This window comes from Emys orbicularis, chromosome 10 (genome assembly GCF_028017835.1).
Source record: "Emys orbicularis isolate rEmyOrb1 chromosome 10, rEmyOrb1.hap1, whole genome shotgun sequence".
Classification (NCBI taxonomy): Eukaryota; Metazoa; Chordata; order Testudines; family Emydidae; genus Emys; species Emys orbicularis.
In genome coordinates, this window is record NC_088692.1 from 10,685,396 (window position 1) to 10,704,645 (window position 19,250).

Consider the following 19,250-nt stretch of genomic DNA (forward strand, 5'->3'; position numbering starts at 1 on the left):
ATGGCTGTAGATCTGCCTGAGAAGTTTGGAAGTTCAGTTTCAGATTTTAAGGTCAGTTTGAAATCAGTGGGTGTCATTTGCTATGGGGCAACTGCCCCCTGACAGAGGTATATATGCTCCCCTTTTTGGCCCCCCCTCCTGGACTTTGGAGGATATATGATATATAATGTTTTGTATGCTGATGCAACTTTGCCACACACCCCAGTTCTTTTTTTTTTTTCCTGAAATGACATCCCTGCATGTAGGAAGAAAGGCTCAGGTACTCTCTATTTAAGTTATAGTGAAGTTGAAGGTGGTTATCAATACTGAAGAAGTAGCAGTTGTTAAAATAATCGTTAGGCAGTTTAGGCCCCAAATTAAGGCTTTATAAAAGACGAGTTATAGAAAACCTAGCAGTAATATGTTTGTTTCCATTATTTTGTTTTCACTGAAGCCATGTTTTTCCTTGTAATAAAACATTCATTTATAGTCATCTCAAATCCACAGGGTTGTGCTGGTCTATAAAAACAGGAAAATTAAACTAAACTAGTCCATTCTCATCATCCAAGCCTATGAAGTTGAGTGAAATGAAAAAAATAAATACACCATCTAAATAAAAGTAAATCAGTTTTAAAACATTTTAATTTTAATATTTCAGGGTGCTTTAGTAACAAATAAAGACATCTGCTTTTTTTAAAAAAATCTCTTCAAACTGATAATGTCTCTTAAAAATTATTCCCCTGTGTATTTTCAGTAGGGAGGCAGTGTGTGTTTGATTACTTTCTTTTGACCTGGTAAAGTGCCTTTGGTCTCCTGAAGGGCAAAAATGGTGTTTTCTTCAATCGTGTTAGCTTAACGCAATTGAACGGCCCTCTTACCTGGTTTACTGAGACACAGAATAACATGTTTGGAGACCTGCTAGTGGGGCTGGGTGGAACTTAGGCTACAACACGACCAGCCTGACTTCAAAGATGTTAGCCTGCATCTTAACAAGTGTTAAGAAGGCTTTTAAATTGTATTAAGATAAGACAATTGAAGACAATATTGTACCATTTTTGGCCTTAAACACAAGACCTATGTCTCTAAAATGCAGCTCTGTTGTTTTGGAGAAATTTATTTTTTTAAGTGTTGCAATGTGAGATGGCTGCCTGGATGTTGGTAATATTGCTTTTGCTGTTTCCATGCTGCTGTTCCACACTTGCTCTCCACTCTCCCTAATGTACATTATGAGTGAGGAGCAAACTGCTGAACCAGTGGCAGGAAAGGCAGTAGAACAGCTCTCCCATATAAAACCAAGACAACTATTAGAGACTTATGAAGGCAAACCAGTAGGGGGGGAAAGCATAGATGAGAAGGAGATGGAGCTAATGGTGTAAAAAGACAGGCAGATGGTGGAGAAAATAAGATAAATATGGGGCAGATCCTGTAATTTAAAAATGACTATAATGCAAACATGATACCAATTCTACTGTAAGCTATATAGTTTTGTATCATCCTTGTAGAATATTGTATCATTTTATTTATATACATGATGAGAGCATAGAGAAACATTGGGAACAGAGGGCAGACAACAGGTGGAGGAAGGAATAGAAAACTCACCTACCCAAGAGATGCCAGCTCTCTGAGGGCAGCTGTTTAGCTATAAAAGAAGGATCATACAACCAAGCTATGGAGGAACCTAACTAAAGATAAACAACACAGTTCTTGGTTTGGTAGGAAAGAAAAGGGGGAAACAAATTGCCTTGCAACAAGTTGACAACTTACATCTTTATGTTACTCATATGGCTTGGGTGTGTTTGTTGTAACTATACTTCTGACATTAACAAAAATGTTATAATTTTGTCACAAACAGTTAATTTGTCCTGACTCATACAATTATACTGAATACTGCTACAGTTGTGACTCTTGTAAGCCAGTCAGACTCCTGTGGAGAGAGTATCTCAAATGTGCCTGATTATATTTGTTTTCAACAGATGTATCCCATCTTACTTTCCTAAAGCTATCCCATTCACTGATGGATAATACTGAATTGCAAGGTTGCAAATCACACCAAATTCTAGTTTTCCAACCAGGAAATCACTATGATTTGGTTGCTTATGTTAGTCCTGTAATGAAACTTAGTCATTTTCTTTCGTACATTCTTCTAGAAAAGGCATTTCTGACTAATTTTACGCCAGCATATAGTATTTTCCACCAAGATGTTTTCTTTTATGTTTTACTGTACTCAGAAAATATAGCTGGTAAAGAAAAAAAACAGCAATAGCTTTGAAAGATAAGAGGAAAGACACTTCTACATTGACAGGTAATACCATAGAACAAAGAAGTGGCACCAGCATAGGTGTTAATATTCAGACTCTCAAGAACACTATTTATCCTCTTGTACTTGAGCATCATATCTTGCTCTATGATCTCCATCCAGGCCTTCCTTGCTCCATCTTGAATAAGCTGCTAAACTATAAAGCAATTCAAGTTTCTGATGTAGAGAACCCTTCTGTGTATACAACACGTGTCTGTACAATGGTGACAATAAGAATTCCAACCTTCCTGAGTCCTGGAGTTTATTCTTAGACTTGGATTTTGCTTTAATCTAAAATTACAGTGCAAATTCATCACTAGGAAAAACAATTGCATTAACTTAACTATTTTATAGTTTATAGTTACAAAAGATTTTATACTACTATGAATACTTTTCCAGTCTTCCCAAGAGACAAAGCTTTAGAAAACAACAGATATGTGATTGAAAAATAACTTGTTTTAAAAACAGGATGGTTTTGCAACCCACTAAATCAGTCCGAATATAGTAAACTATTGAAGGGTCTGAAATGTTCCTAAACAAGGGGGTAGTCCCAAGGGTCACTAGCCAGCTGCTCTGCTTTAATGGTGTAAATCTGCTCTTACATCAATAATAAATATTGGAAGAGAATGAAAAAATATCACATTACATAGCTGGGAATCCCATGAGAAGCATTATACAATGACCTCACCACACTTCTGGAAGTGTCTTCTGCAAAGAAGACAGCTCAGGAATAACAATAAGAATTCAGATAGAATTTTGGGGGGTTAAATAACTTAATGATATGAGTTATAATGCCTCTTATACAAACACAGTAACAGTCTTGTGTTTTCTTCTGTTTGGTTTTAATTTACTAAAAAGCAGTTAAACATAGAAGATAGGTTCAAATGCCATCCAGAGTCTGAGCCTAAGTTTACAAATGCCAGCAAATTCAGAGTTAAAAGTTCTTCACTTACTGCATAGTACCGTTGTGTCAAGATATAGGAATCTGGGAACAGTAGAGCTACAATACTAAGGCACAGCGGTAAGAGTTAAGGGCAGAGTGAGCAGACTGACTGAACTCCACGTTTCATGGCTTTTATGAGTTTAAGACCTATCCTCATAATGCTTAACATAGCTGTGTTTAATATATTCAAAAGCCAGATGAGCAGATTTGGACAGTATCTGTGCAGTCTCTAGAAAAGGGTAAGTGTAGCTTCTGAATTACCCCCATCTTCTGCATTATGCCAATGTAACACAAGACCATCCCATTTAACTGTCAGAAGAAATTTACAATGACCTGGCCACGTTTTCCTGCTGTGTTTTATGGAGTAGAGAGTTAGCGGAGTAACATAAAGGATCAAGACAACAGGTTCTGCGTTTTTGAAATGTAGATGTTTGAAAACATTCTTAGAGCCTCCAGGAGGAAGACCACAGGGGCTGTAATGATTCTACTCCAGACGAGTTTGGATAAAATGTAGAGAGAGATCTTATTTTAACAAGTCTGCAGTCTTCAAACACCAATCGGTCTGGACATCCAGCAACGGGCAGCAATGATTACCTTTCATGATTCAGAGGATGCCCCAAGCAAAGGTGACCTGAGCGAGTTGAGCAGTGGCTGGGATTGTCCATAAGTACTATAGACACAGACAAAATATATAGGTTGTACCAAACCTTTATACTATAACTCTTCCATCATATTAAATTCCTTAAGTGTTGATCTTCCTTTTGCATCTGCCTGCAAGTCTCTGAATCTACTTATTGATCAAGATTAAAATACAAGTAAAACTTGATCATATGTACAAAAGAGAAAGCTTCTAATAAATTGTATTTAAACCTGCAGTTATACCACTTCATAATGAATTCCAGTAATATGTCAACCTAAGCAGGGTCATGCCAGATGGGAGACCTCCAAGGAACACCTAGGGCTGCAAGGAGAGGTGCTGGTGATTCAGTACACTTACCCCCTGAGTCATTAATGAACCAATGCCTGAGCATAATGTTATGTGTGCTACTGCTGAAGGTCCTGTCTTTAAGGTGAGACACAAAACTGAAGTCTTGACCACTTGTAATAATTAAAGATTCCATGGCAGTTTCTGTATGAGGAGAGGTGACCTCAGTGTTCTGGCAAAAATGCAACTCAGGAATTATATTCTTCCTACCTTAATTCCAGTGCGGTTTCAGCTGATCACAGTTTTCTTCATTTCCTGACCTAAACTGTTACAGTGTTCATTTGCACCGTTAAGTGCTGCATTTCACCCCAGAGAAGGCTGCATTTTAATGGTGGAAGAAATAATCACTGTATATCACTTAACTTCCTTTCAAGGGTGTTGTGAGGGCTCAGTTAATGTTTCTGAAGTGTTTTGAAAAGCATTATAGAAGTACAAATGATAATATTTTTATTAAATACAAGACTTGTTTCAAAATGTATGATATACATATGTTCTGTTCATAGATATTTTATCTTGCATAAGGAAGGATACCTGTTGAATTTTGATATTATGAGGTTACATTATCGGTATTTTTCTTTAAAGAAAAAATATTAAATGTATACAAATAAAACATAATTTAAAATAAATTTCGTATATACTTGTTACTATAATTAAGTTAGTTGAAAAATGCACAGAAATAAATACACCTCTACCCCGATATAACGCTGTCCTCAGGAGCCAAAAAATCTTACCGTGTTATATTGAACTTTCTTTGATCCGCCGGAGTACGCAGCCCTGCCCCCCCTGGAGCGCTGCTTTACCGCATTATATCCAAATTCGTGTTATATCGGGTCGCGTTATATTGGGGTAGAGGTGTACATTGATTCCATTATTACAAGACTGCATTTTTTTAATTGGTTGACATGATTATAATGGAATAATGTTTTTTAAAAATCATGTTTAATACAAGGTAATAAAGATATAACAGAGAGAAGGATGAAAACAATTATTATGAGGACTTGAACAATAAACGGATCATGAAATGAGAGCGTAAGATTCTAAACACACATAGGTGTCTATAGTGATTACAATATAGGCTTCCTGACCTAACTGTAAATTATTTTTCTTTTGGAAGGATATAAAAAGGTATTCATTAGTAGTGATTTAGACTAAGATTCAAATCCAGTGGAATTTGCCATTATGTTGATTTCAGCAGAATTTTTTACCTGTATTTAGAGTGTTGCTTATCTTTTAATGATATTCTGTTGGTTGTTAATCTTTTGTGCGTGCATATACTTGCATATACAAGAATTTTCTGAATTTACTGATGGCTCAAGTTTAGGCATCAAGCTTAAATCTCATAACTCCAGGTGGCCAAAACAAAAGCTGAACTAGATTGTGTTACTCAAGGGAGATGAAGACAGAGGATTAAACCAGATGAGCCAATGTGCTAGCTGTCTTTTACAAGTTCTGGGGTGACTGCACAATATTAAAGTCATTTAGTATATTTTTTTCCCAGGCAGTTGGTGCTGAGGATCTTCACCAACAGGTTCTTAATCTTAGCAGCCAAAATAATTTAATTGTTGCCACTGTTCTCCTTGGCTGCATCCTTGTGTACCTCAACCAACCCCTTCTCTGTACTGACTCTCCATTATTCATCTGGCATCTAATCAGCATCTCTCTGCTTTTCAAGCCTTGCTCTTCTGAGTGCCATGATTCTTCCCTTCTTCATGGAGTTATTCATTTGAAGGTGATCAACAGCAAATAGACTATATCTTTGAATGTTGTCAAGTTAGGCCCAGGGTCAGAGCAAGAAGAACACTAAAAATAATTTTGCTCACCTGATTAGTTATTGCCATTCGTATCCTGTTTGTACACACAGAAAAGTAGTTTAAATAGCAAGTCAGGCTGTGTACATTTATATGGTTCCCATCTCAGGAGTACCAATAAGTATAGCCTTTAACTCAAGGTCAATAAGGCAGTTCTGTGCTTTGGAAGGGAAGAATATTTCCCAGTAACAGAAATTCTGACTTGTCCATATCCATTGTCATCTTTTTAAAAGTAGCTAATTACAAAGCTTTTCCAAGTCATCCCATGGGCTGTTCCTGCACATTCTTTAGGTAAGTGGTAGAAATTTATTTAAATGTGTAATAAAGTTCATCAGGCAGTGCACATTTGATTCAAATTCAGACTGTCACTTTTCAGTAGTAAACATGATCTGGAATACATGTTCCTTGAAAAAGCCATAGCGATACTCAACTGTAATTAACTTAACCAAATGGCAGAATGTTGCAATTGCAGCAATGCTAAGGCAGATGAAATGAAGGGGGAATATTGCAGTAAAAAAATAAAAATGAATCCTTAAAGAAGTAAGTAAGCATCAAAGCCTTGTGGTCATTTCCTTTAATACTACTTTAATTTTTTCTGAACAGCTTTTTTATCCAGACATAGTAGTAATTTGAAATGTTTTCTTGTAATAATTGGGCCTACACATTTACCCTAATTGAGTGAAAGTTTATAAAATGTCACAATAACCTATAACAGTAAATGTGATGGGGGGGAGGGGAAAGGGGCAAAAAGGAGACAGACTGAATAACTCCAAACAAAAAAAACCCTGCTAATGTAATTCAAGGATTGTGTTAAGATCATGCCTAGTAGACCAGAAAAGTGTGGGACTGGAAATCAGTCAGCTAAAATTGGTGTGTCAGAAATTAGGCATAATTGTTAAACAAACTAATGTGGAGGATAAGCTATTTCGCCCATCACTCTGTTTTAGGGTCCTTAAAAGAAAATAGAATCACAAAAGTGTAGGACTGGAAGGGACCTCAATAACTCATCCAGTCTAGTCCCCTGCACCCAAGGTAGGACTACATTATAACTAGATCATTCTTGACAGGTATTTGTCTAATCTGTTCTTAAAAACGTCCAATGATTGAGATTCCACAACCTCCCTAGGCAATTTGTTCCAGTGCTTAACCACCCTGACAGATAGGGAGTAGGGCTGTCAAGCGATTAAAAAAATTAATCACAATTAATCACACAATTAATTGCACTGTTAAATAATAATAGAATACCATATATTTAAATATTTTTGGATGTTTTCTACATTTTCAAATGTATTGATTTCAGTTACAACACAGAATACAAATTGTACAGTGCTCATTTTATATTTATTTTTGATTACAAATATTTGTACTGTAAAAAAACAAAAGAAATAGTATTTTTCAATTCACCTAATACAAATACTGTAGTGCAATCTCTTTATCATGAAAGTTAAACTTACAAATGTAGAATTATGTACAAACAAATAACTGCATTCAAAAATAAAACAATGTAAAACTTTAGAGCCTACAAGTCCACTTAGTCCTATTTTCTGTTCAGCCAATCGCTCAGACAAACAAGTTTGTTTACATTTGCAGAAGATAATGCTGCCTGCTTCTTGTTCACAATGTCACCTGAAAGTAAGAAAAAGGCATTCACATGGCACTGTTGTAGCCGGCGTCATAAGATATTTACATGCCAGATTTGCTAAAGATTCATATGTCCCTTCATGCGTCAACCACCATTTTAGAGGACATGCATCCATGCTGATGACGGGTCCGGCTTGATAACAATCCAAAGCATTGCGGACAGACACATGTTCATTTTCATCATCTGAATCAGATGCCACCTGCAGAAGGTTGATGTTCTTTTTTGGTGGTTCGGGTTCTGTAGTTTCTGCATCAGAGTGTTGCTCTTTTAAGACTTTTGAAAGCATGCGCCACACCTCGTCCCTCTCAGATTTTGGAAGGCACTTCAGATTCTTAAACCTTTGGTGGAGTGCTTGTAGCTATCTTTAGAAATCTCACATTGGTATCTTCTTTGCATTTTGTCAAATCTGCAGTGAAAGTGTTCTTAAAACAAACATGTGCTAGTTCATCCTCCGAGACTGCTAAAACATGAAATATATGGAAGAATACAGGTAAAACAGAGCAGGAAACATGCTATTCTCCCCCAAGGAGTTCAGTCACTAAGTAATTAATGCATTATTTTTTTAACGAGCGTCATGAGCATGTAACATGTTCTTTGGAATGGTGGCTGAAGCATGAAGGGGCATACAAATGTTTAGCACATCTGGCACATAAATACCTTGCAATACCGGATACAAAAGTGCCATATGAAAGCCTGTTCTCACTTTCAGGTGACACTGTAAATAAGAAGAGGGCAGCATTATCTCCTGCAATTGTAAACTAACTTGTTTGAGCGATTGGCTGAACCAGAAGTAGGACTGAGTGTACTTGTAGGCTCTAAAGATTTACATTGTTGTGTTTTTGAGTGTAGTTATGTAACAAAAAAAATTGACATTTGTAAGTTGCACTTTCACAATAAAGAGATCGCACTACAGTACTTGTATGAGGTGAATTGAAAAATACTATTTCTTTTGTCATTTTTACAGTGCAAATATTTGTAATAAAAAATAATGTAAAGTGAGCATTGTACACTTTGTATTCTGTGTTGCTATTGAAATCAATATATTTGAACATGTCAAAAAACATCCAAAAATATTTAATACATTTCAATTGGTATTCTACTGTTTAACAGTGCGATTAAAACTGCGATTAATAACGATTAATTTTTTTTCAGTTAATCGCGTGAATTAACTGCGATTAATCGACAGCCCTAACAGGAAGTTTTTCCTAATGTCCAACCTAAACCTACCTCCCTTGCTGAAGTTTAAATCCATTGCTTCTTGTCCTGTCCTCAGAGGTTAAGGAGAACATATTTTCACCGTCCTCCTTGTAACCTTTTATGTATTTGAAAACTGTTATCATGTCTCCTCCCAGTCGTCTCTTCTCCAGACTAAAGAAACCCATTTCTTCAATATTTCCTCATAAGTCATGTTTTATAGACCTCTAGTCATTTTTGTTGCTCTCTTCTGGACTTTCTCCAGTTTGTTCACATCTTCCCTGAAATGTGGCGCCCAGAACTGGACACAATACTCCAGTTGAGGCCTTCTCAGTGCGGAGTAGAGTGGAAGAATTACTTCTCTCTTTCTTACAACACTCCTGCTAATACATCCCAGAATGATGTTTGCTTTTTTTGCAACAGTGTTACACTGTTGACTCACTTTTAGCTTGTGATTCACTATAGCCCCCAGATGCCTTCCTGCAGTACTCCTTCCTAGGCAGCCATTTCCCATTTTTGATGTGTGCAATTGATTATTCCTTCCTAAGTGAAATACTTTGTATTTGTCCTTATTGAATTTAATCCTATTTACTTCCAACCATTTCTCCAGTTTGTTCAGATCATTTTGAATTTTAATCCTATCCTCCAACGCACTTACAACCCTTCTGAGCTTGGTATTATCCACAAACTTCATAAATGTACTCTCTATGCCATTATCTAAATCACTTATGAAGATAGTGAATAGAACTGGACCCAAGACTAATTCCCACATGGATAGGGTTGCCAGGCGTCCGGTTTTCGACCAGAACGCCAGTTCGAAAAGGGATCCTGAAGGGCTCCAGTCAGCGCTTCTGACCGGGTCACTAAAAGTCTGGTCAGTGGCACAGAAGGGCTAGGGCAGGCTCCCTGCCTGCCCTGGCTCTGCGCAGCTCCGGAAGCAGCTGGCATGTCAAGCTCCTACGTGCAGGGGCAGCCATGGGGGCTCCACACACTGCCCCCGCCCTGAGTGCCAGCTCCATAGCTCCCATTGGCCGTGGTTCCCAGCCAATGGGAGCTGCGGGTGTGGCACCTGTGGGTGCAGGCAGCGTGCAGAGCCCTCTGGCCCTTCCACCTAGGAGTCAGACATGCAGGCTACTTCTGGGAGCCGCCTGAGGTATGCGCCACCTGGCTGGAGCCCGCACCCAAAACACCCTCCCACACCCCTACCCCAGGTCGGAACCCCCTCCCGCACCTTAACTCCCTCCCAGAGTCTGCACCCCTCACCCCCTCCAGCACCCCAACCCCCCAGCCCCACCCCAGAGCCCGCACCCCCAGCCAGAGCCCACATCCCCTCCCACACCCCAACCTCCTGCCCCAGCCCTGTGAAAGTGAGTGAGGATGGGGGAGAGCGAGCGACAGAGGGAGGGGGGATGGAGTGAGTGGGGGGCAGGGCCTCGGAGAAGGGGCAGGGCAAGGGTGTTCGGTTTTGTGCTATTAGAAAGTTGGCAACTCTACCATGGGACCCCACTTGATATGCCCTTCCACCTTCTCTGTGAACCACTGATAACTACTCTCTGGGAACGTTTTTTCAGTTATGCACCTGCCTTATAATAGCTCCATCTAACCTATATTTCTCTAGTGTCATTATGAGAAGGTCATGTAAGACAGTATCAAAAGTCTTAGAAAGCTATTAGGTTGGTTTGACATAGACTCTTAGACTTTAATGTCAGAAGGGACCATTATGATCATCTAGTCTGACCTCCCGCATGATGCAGGCCACAAAAGCTGACCCACCCACTCTTGGAATAATTCTCTCCCTTGACTCAGCTGTTGAAGTCCCCAAATCATGATTTAAAGACTTCAAGTCGCAGAGAATCCTCCAGCAAGCGACCCCCGCCCCATGCTGCGGAGGAAGGCGAAAAACCTCCAGGGCCTCTGCCAATCTACCCTGGAGGAAAATTCCTTCCCGACCCCAAATATGGCGATCAGCTGAACCCCGAGCATGCGAGCAAGATTCTCCAGATTTGTTCTTGACAAATCCATGTTGACTGTTACTTATCTCCTTATTATCTTCTAGGTATTTGCAAATTGATTGCTTGATTATTTGCTCCATTATCTTTCCGGGAACTGAAGTTAAGATGACTGGCCTGTAATCCCCCAGGTTGTCCTTATTTCCCTTTTTAAAGATTGGTACTATATTTGCGCTCTTCCAGTCCTCTGGAGTCTCTCCTGTCTTCCATGAGTTTTCGAAGAGAATTGCTAATGGCTCAGGTATCTTCTCAGTCAGCTCCTTGAGCATTCTAGGATATATTTCATCAGCCCCTGCCGACCTGAAAACATCTAACTTGTCTAAGTAATTTTTAACTTCTTCTTTCCCTACAGATCTACCCCACTATGTTAGACATCCGATAGCTACTAACTTTTTTGGTGAAAACTGAAACAAAAAAGGCATTTAGCACTTCTGTTATTGCCTTTCTCTGTTTATTGAGTAATGGGCCTACCCTGTCCTTGGTCTTTCTCTTGCTTCTAATGTATTTGTAGAATGTTTTCTTGTTACTCTTTATGTCTCTAACTACTTTTGGGGAGGGGGGGGAAATCAGGAAGAAGCAGCTGTCTGCCAGAAACAGTTGTTGACTGAAAGATGGGAGAACAGGAAGGAATGAGCTTCACCATCCTGGCTGCCATCCTCTCCACTACCCCCCCCCCCCGAACCCCCATCTCCTAGGATCTACCATAATACCATTGGCCCTTCATCATGCTGATCCGAAAAGATGTCTCGACCAGATGTGGCCAGAGAGAAGGACCCAGATGACATTGTCACCTCCACTGGCTTCAGCTAAATCCCAAACACAATCTAGGATCTCTCTCTCTCTCTCTCTCACTCAGTCTCACACACACACACACACACACTCTCCCCATCCCCCATGTGTCCTTTTCCTTCCCTAGCTTATTTCTATCTTTTCTTATCCTTCTTTGCCTTCTGTCTAATCAGATTCTGGCTTAGCTGGCCATGACTGTATATTCTGCAACAATGCTGTAAGCCTGTGACCAGAAAGAGGCAGTTAAAAGCGATAATTTAAACTGCTGTATGCTGGTACATATTTGCCAGGTGTTGGAGTGGCTAATAGACTGTGTGCCATGCCTGTGTTTCTTCAGCAGTGAAGTTGCAAATGAATGTCAACACCCAAAACAGAAGCTCAACTTTGTATCTTTACTGTTCTTTTCTTTCCCCGTTTTTGTGTGATTGTCTTGTTTTCTCTTCTGGGAAACGGGATCAGATTTTAGCAACAACAACAGCTCCAGCCAGTCTCAACTAACTTCTTCTCTTTTCCTCCAAAAGGACAGTTATTACCATCTTTAAGACCATAAGAGACTGCCAGACACTGGGGATGTCTTTCTAAAAACTCTCTCCAGCCAAAAGGAAAGGGAACAAGGGATGTTAAAACGAAAGCCTTACTGAATACTTTATATTTCAAAAGCTTTAACTGTTCTTCCCTCTTTTTCTGTATCTTTAATAAAAGGTTAAAAAGATTTTCACTGATGTGTTTGCCACAGTACTAAGCAGGCTGAGGTCTCTCTATACCAGGGGTAGGTAACCTTTCAGAAGTGGTGTGCCGAGTCTTCATTTATTCACTTTAATTTAAGGTTTTGCGTGCCGGTAATACATTTTAACGTTTTTTAGAAGGTCTCTCTCTATAAGTCTATATTATATAACTAAACTATTGTTGTATGTAAAGTAAACAAGGTTTTCAAAATGTTTAAGAAGCTTCATTTAAAATTAAATTAAAATGCTGATCTTACGCCGCCAGCCTGCTCAGCCCGCTGCCAGCCTAGGGTTCTGTTCACCTAGGCTGGCAGTGGGCTGAGCGGGGCCGGCGGCCGGGATGTCGGCTGGCAAGGGGCCGGCAGCCGGGACCCCAGACCTGGGGGGGGGGTTCAGGGGTCAGGGCAGAGGGCTGGGTGTGTGTGGGGGGGGGGTGCAGGGCAGAAGGCTGGGTGTGTGGGAGGGTTCAGGGGTCAGGGCAGAGGGATGGGGGCTGTGGGGGTGCAGGGCAGAAGGCTGGGTGTGTCGGGGGTTCAAGGGTCAGGGCATTGGGGATGTGGGGGGGGTTCAGGGGTCAGGGCAGAGGGCTGGAGGTGTGGGGGTGCAGGGCTGGGGGTAGGGGGGTTCAGGGGTCGGCAGAGGGATGGAGGTGTGGGGGGTGTTCAGGGATCAGGGCAGAGGGATGGGGGTGCAGGGCAGAAGACTGGGTGTGTGGGGGGATTCAGGGGTCAGGGCAGAGGGCTGGGGTGTGTGGGGGGTGTAGGGAAGAAGGCTGGATGTGTGTGGGAGTTCAGGGGTCAGGGCAGAGGGCTGGGAGTGTGGGGGGTACAGGGCAGAAGGCTGGATGTGGGGGGGAGTTCAGGGGTCAGGGCAGAGGGCTGGGGGTGTGTGGAGGTGCAGGGCAGAAGGCTGGGGGGGGTTCAGGGGTCAGGGCAGAGGGCTGGGGTGCTCAGCTCGTGGGGGTGCTCCCAGCCCCCTGCCCTGGACGGCTCGTGGCAGGGGGCTGGAAGGGATATGCCCTGTTCCACCCCCTTCCCCAAGGTCCCGTCCCTACCTCTTCTCTGCCTCCTCTACGGAGCAGCGAGCATGCTGCGGCTCCGCTCCGCTCCCCCTCCCCTTCGCAAGGGCCATCAGCTGATCGGCGCAGGGAGAGGGAGGGGGAGGAGGAGGGGCAGGAAAGCACCACGCTGGGGGAAGAAGAGGGGGAGGGGGGAAGCTTGGCTGCCGCAGGACCAAGCTTCTGCCTCCTGCCCCCGCAGGGGAGAGCGGTGGGCGGGGGGACTGAGCGGGGCTGGGGGCCGGGACCGAGGTAGGCAGCAGCGTGCCTGTCAAAATCGGCTTGCGTGCCGTGTTTGGCACACGTGCCGTAGGTTGCCGACCCCTACTCTATACCAGCCCCTGAACTTTATTTAAAATTGTTTAGTGTTGGACAGTTACAGGGTTACATTAACACCTTTAACTCTTTGGGCCCTTGTATTCCATTGAAATTAATACAATATTTTGTATTTAAAATAGATGACAGGCATATTCTCTTAACATACCAAAATCTGAATACAGGATACAATGAAAGACAGATGACCCCAAAAAAGGATGCAAGAAAAATAGTAGTTCAAGGAACCATGTGAGATTCATTCATTTCACATAATTCAGCTTTTTGGTAACCTCTGTTTCATGAGTCAACGTTTCTGGTGTCAGTAATTCACAGTAATAAAAATGAGAGAATGCCCAATTTGCATATGATGAATGTAAATATGGGTTTGTAATGAAGGGCATTGGAGAAGTACAATATGGCCCTAGGTCTTGCAGTTTTGCCTATTGATGTCTAATAGGATGGCAATACTAGTCTGTATAGCTAGCTTAGTATGGCACGGAAAGACTCCATGGCATTTTCTGAGCAGAAACTGCATTAGGAGGGATAACTGTATAAAGCTTTTTGCAGTTGCTGCTTTATGAACATAAGCTCCATTTAAAACATACCACTCTAAATAATCATGGTAAACCTTAAGATTCATATTTAAAATTGATGTCATTCCTGGTTTTGAGTGTGTGTGTGTGTATATATATCATCAGTTTTTAAGTATTTTAAGATCAAGCATCGCTAGTACAGGAGCTCCCCAGTAGAGCTGCCCTACAGAGCCCTCATCGTTACAAAAGAAAAATCTAACTACAAACTGCATGGGGAGCTGCCATGACACACCAATCTTTCAGTAGTCACAGCTGTGCACCTGTTGCAGCATCTAACAAATCGCAAAAACAGGATCCAGCCAAGTCTGGAGCACTAAGAAAATATAGAGCTTCATTCTGATCTCACTAACATATGGTTTAAATTAATCCAACTCCATGGACTTCCATGGGGTTACTTCTGATTTATATCTGTAGAAGAGCCTGATCCAAAGCCCATTTAGGTTAATGGGAGTCATTTCATGGACTCCTGCGAACTTTGAATTAGGCCCATAACATACTTCAGAGAGTGCACATTGCAGGTCTTCATGGTGATCTTCTGAAGAACATTTCAGAGTCCATCTTATGAGAACAAAAATGTACCAAATGTAGGTTAACTCCAGTACCCAATAGTAACATGTATGCTCATACAAGTATATTGAAGTATGCAACAACCCACAAATGCCAGAACATTCACATATATGGCTGATACAAGGTAGGGAGCTGGTACCTAGGCTGCTGCACAATAGACCTGCAGTCACCCATCTGTTCTATTATAGTTCTCTTTTTTTATATGGCTAGAAGCATAATGATGTATTCATATCTTATAGTGACAATGAAATACTTTCTATTCCTTCAGCAACTAGGGAGGAAGTTAAACACTTTTAAAATTGCAGGGCTGGGTAATTTACATCCAAGAATTAAAAGAAATATTTCCAAGAAGCTTTATGAACCATTAATGTTAATTTTTAACAAAGCTTGGAAAACAGGGGAAGTTCCAGAGGACTAGAGAAAAGCTAATGTGATAGCAGTATTTAAAAAAGGGTAGGATGTCCCAGGTAGCCATAGGCTGGTTAACCTGACATCTCTCCAGGCAAAATTATGAAAAGGCTGATATGGGGGTGCAATTAGTAAAGAATTAAAAGATGGTAGCTTAATCAGTGCCAATTAACATTATTTTTTAAATTATCTTGTCCAATAAATAAATAAATAAATAATAAATTAATGGAGATATCTTATCTCCTAGAACTGGAAGGTCATTGAGTCCAGCCCCCTGCCTTCACTAGCAGGACCAAGTACTGATTTTGCCCCAGATCCCTAAGTGGCCCCCTCAAGGATTGAACTCACAACCCTGGGTTTAGGAGGCCAATGCTCAAACCACTGAGCTATCCCTCACCCCCCCCCCCATAATTTTTTAATGAAATCATACATTTGGTTGAGTGATAGATTTTTATAAAGTAATTGTAAATGGTGAATCATCATCCGTTGGAGGTGTTTCTAATGGGGTCTCATGGGGACCCATTCTCAGCTCAGTGTTATTCACACACCTAGATAGGGAAGAGATTTGTGATAGTGAATGGCTCTTTAATCTAGTAGAAAAGGATATAATGAGATAAAATGATTGTGAGTTGAAGCTAGACAAGTTCAGACAACAAATAAGGTACAAGTTTTTAGCAGTGAGGTTAATTAACTTTTGGAAGAATTTACAAATTCTCCATCACCTGAAGTCTTTAAATCAAGACTGGATGCCTTTCTAAAAGACATGCTATAATTGTAACAGAAGGTATGAATTTGATGCAGAAATTATTGGGTGAGTTTCTTTGACCTGTGTGATGCAGCGTATCAGACTAGATCTGTGGTTTTCAACCTTTTTTTTTGTTTGTGGACCCCTAAAATATTTCAAATGGAGGTGCACACCCCTATGGAAATCTTAGACATAGTCTGCGGACCTCCAGCGTTCACAGACCACAGGTTGAAAACCTCTGTTCTATGGTAACAACAACCTTTTGCAAACCCATTAGACCAGTGGCTCTCAACCTTTCCAAACTACTGTACCCCTTTCAGGAGTCTGATTTGTCTTGTGTACCCCCAAGTTTCACCTCACTTAAAAACTACTTGCTTACAAAATCAGACAGAAAAATACAGAAGTGTCACAGCCACACTATTACTGAAAAAATGCTTACTTTCTCATTTTTACCATATAATTATAAAATAAATCAATTGGAATATAAATATTATACTTACATCTTAGTGTGTAGTATATAGAGCAGTATAAACAAGTCATTGTCTGTATGAAATTTTAGTTTGTTCTGACTTCGCTAGTATTTTTTATGTAGCCTGTTGTAAAACTAAACAAATATCTAGATAAATTGATGTACCCCCTGGAAGACCTCTGTGTATCCCCAGGGGTCTGCAGACCACAGGTTGAAAACCACTGGACTAGAGGATCATAATTGTCCCTTTTAGATTTAAAATTAAATTAAAAACCTAACTGGCTTCAAGACTGAGCTTGATAAGTTTATGGAGGGGATGGTATCATGAGTGCTTACAATGGCATGTAGCCAGTCTGCAACTGCTAGTAGCAAATATCTCCAGTGGCTGATGATGGGACACTGGATGGGGAGGGCTCTGAGTTACTACCGAGAATGCTTTCCCAGGTGTGACTGGTGGGTCTTGCTGACATGCTCATGGTCTAACTGATTGCCATATTTGGGGTCAGGAAGGAATTTCTCCCCGAGTCAGATTGGCAGAGATCCTGGGATTTTTTTTCTTTCCTCAGCAGCATGGGGCACGGGTCACTTGCAGGTTTAATCTAGTGTAAATGGTGGATTCTTTGTAACTTCAATTCTTTAAATCATGATTTGAAGACTTCAGTAACTCATCCAGAGGTTAGGGTTATATTTCAGGAGTGGATGGGTGAGGTTCTGTGGCCTGCAGTGTGCAGGAGGTCAGACTAGATTATCATGATTGCACAAAATCACGATTGCCGTGTGGCAAAAAAAAGCAAACATCATTCTGGGATGTATTAGCAGGAGTGTTGTAAGCAAGACGCAAGAAGTAATTCTTCCACTACTCCATGCTGATTAGGCCTCAACTAGAGAATTGTGTCCACTTCTGGCACCACATTTCAGGAGAGACGTGAACAGATTGGAGAGAGTCCAGAGAAGAGCAACAAAAAATGATTAAAGGTCTAGAAAACATGACCTATGAGGGAAGATTGAAAAAGTTGGGTTTGTTTAGTCTGGAGAAGAGAAGACTGAGAGGCAACATAACAGTTTTCAAGTACATAAAAGGTAGTTACAAGGAGGAAGGAGAAAAATTGTTCTCCTTAACCTATGAGGTTAGGACAAGAAGCAATGGGCTTAAAGTGCAGCAAGAGGTTTAGGTTGGACATTAGGAAAAACTTCCTAACTATCAGGGTGCTTAAGTGCTGGAATAAATTTTCTAGGGAGGTTGTGGAATCTCCATCATTGAAGATTTTTAATAGCAGGCTAGACAAACACCTGTCAGGGATGGTCAGATAATACTTAGTCCTAACATGAGTGCAGGGAACTGAGCTAGATTACCTCTCAAGGTCCATTCCAATCCTATGATTCTATGATGGTCCCTTCTGACCTTAAAATCTATGAGTCTATAGTCAATCTGGCAACAAACCATAACAACAAGGTATCTGTGGTAAAGATGCAGAGAAAGAGCAAATCTACCAGTACAAGATGAAAATGATTCCCCTGTAGCACTCCATGGACACAGTAATCCCCTGAGAATCACAGTATGGAGGTGTAGGCTAGGCTACTCAGTGACCAGACTTCTAAGCCGCTGTTAGCTGAAAGTGGTGGCATAGCAACATGATTTGTGTATGGGCATTTATTTTGTTGGGTGTTTTAAACAAGACCTATAATACATTTGAGTAGTCAGGAATAAGAGTGGGTGGTGGAGAAAAGGGGCAGTTGTTCTTAAGTCATTGCTGAAATGCCAGTGTTGGAGACTCCCATCATGGACTGCTTAGCATGAAGCCAGCAGTCCACTGAGAGCTGGTTATGAGGCTCTGCATTATGTTTTAAATGTCCACATACCCTCAAGGGATATTTGCTTCTGCCTTACAGAGATGTATAGGAGAGATTCTGTGCAAAGATTTCACCATGCTGTACAGACTAGCAGAAACAAACTGTGTGCACCCAAAAGCAACCCAAATCAAAGCAGAAATATAGTGCTTGTGTTCTTTATAATACTCCTTTCTTAAGTGTGTTATTTCTCATCACATAAAACGTTTTGCTGCTGCTTCTCCACTCCTGCAGCATTCCCCTGATGTTCCAGTGTTCCCTTTAATCAGATTATAATCTTATGACATACTAACTGTAATACATCAAGTAGCCCAGGAGTTGTACTTTGCCTGATGTGCAGGTATTTTGTAAAGCAGCAGTACAACAGTTAAAATATTGTTTTTAAATGAAGGAATACAGCCTACTGACTCTTGTATTATTAGAGAATGTTCACTAAACTGGGTAGACGCTGTTACCATACCAAGGGGAAAATAAAGTTCTAAAAGTCAGACGTTTTAATGGTACATTGACTTGTTTCTGTGGCTAATATGTAACTACTGAAGTTTATCTATTATTTTTTCTTCCTGTAATAAGCAGGTTTGTTTTTATCACTGACATCTTTTTTCTCTCTCTCTTTCTGTTCTCCCCAGCAATAAACAGTGACCTAAAATTTATGAAATAGATAAGATATATATACTCCCTTTCTTCAAGATATTTATGCTGCTTGCTAAATCCAGTCTTGATGCACACTTACATATGTGATTACTTTAAGCATGCAGAGTGCATGCTTTGGGAGTTGTGAAATGTGTCGTAATATGTTGTTTGTTTATAAAAATTCTATACATTAAAAGTTTAAACAAAATCTGTTCCTTCCTACTGAAAGAGATTTTTCAAAATCC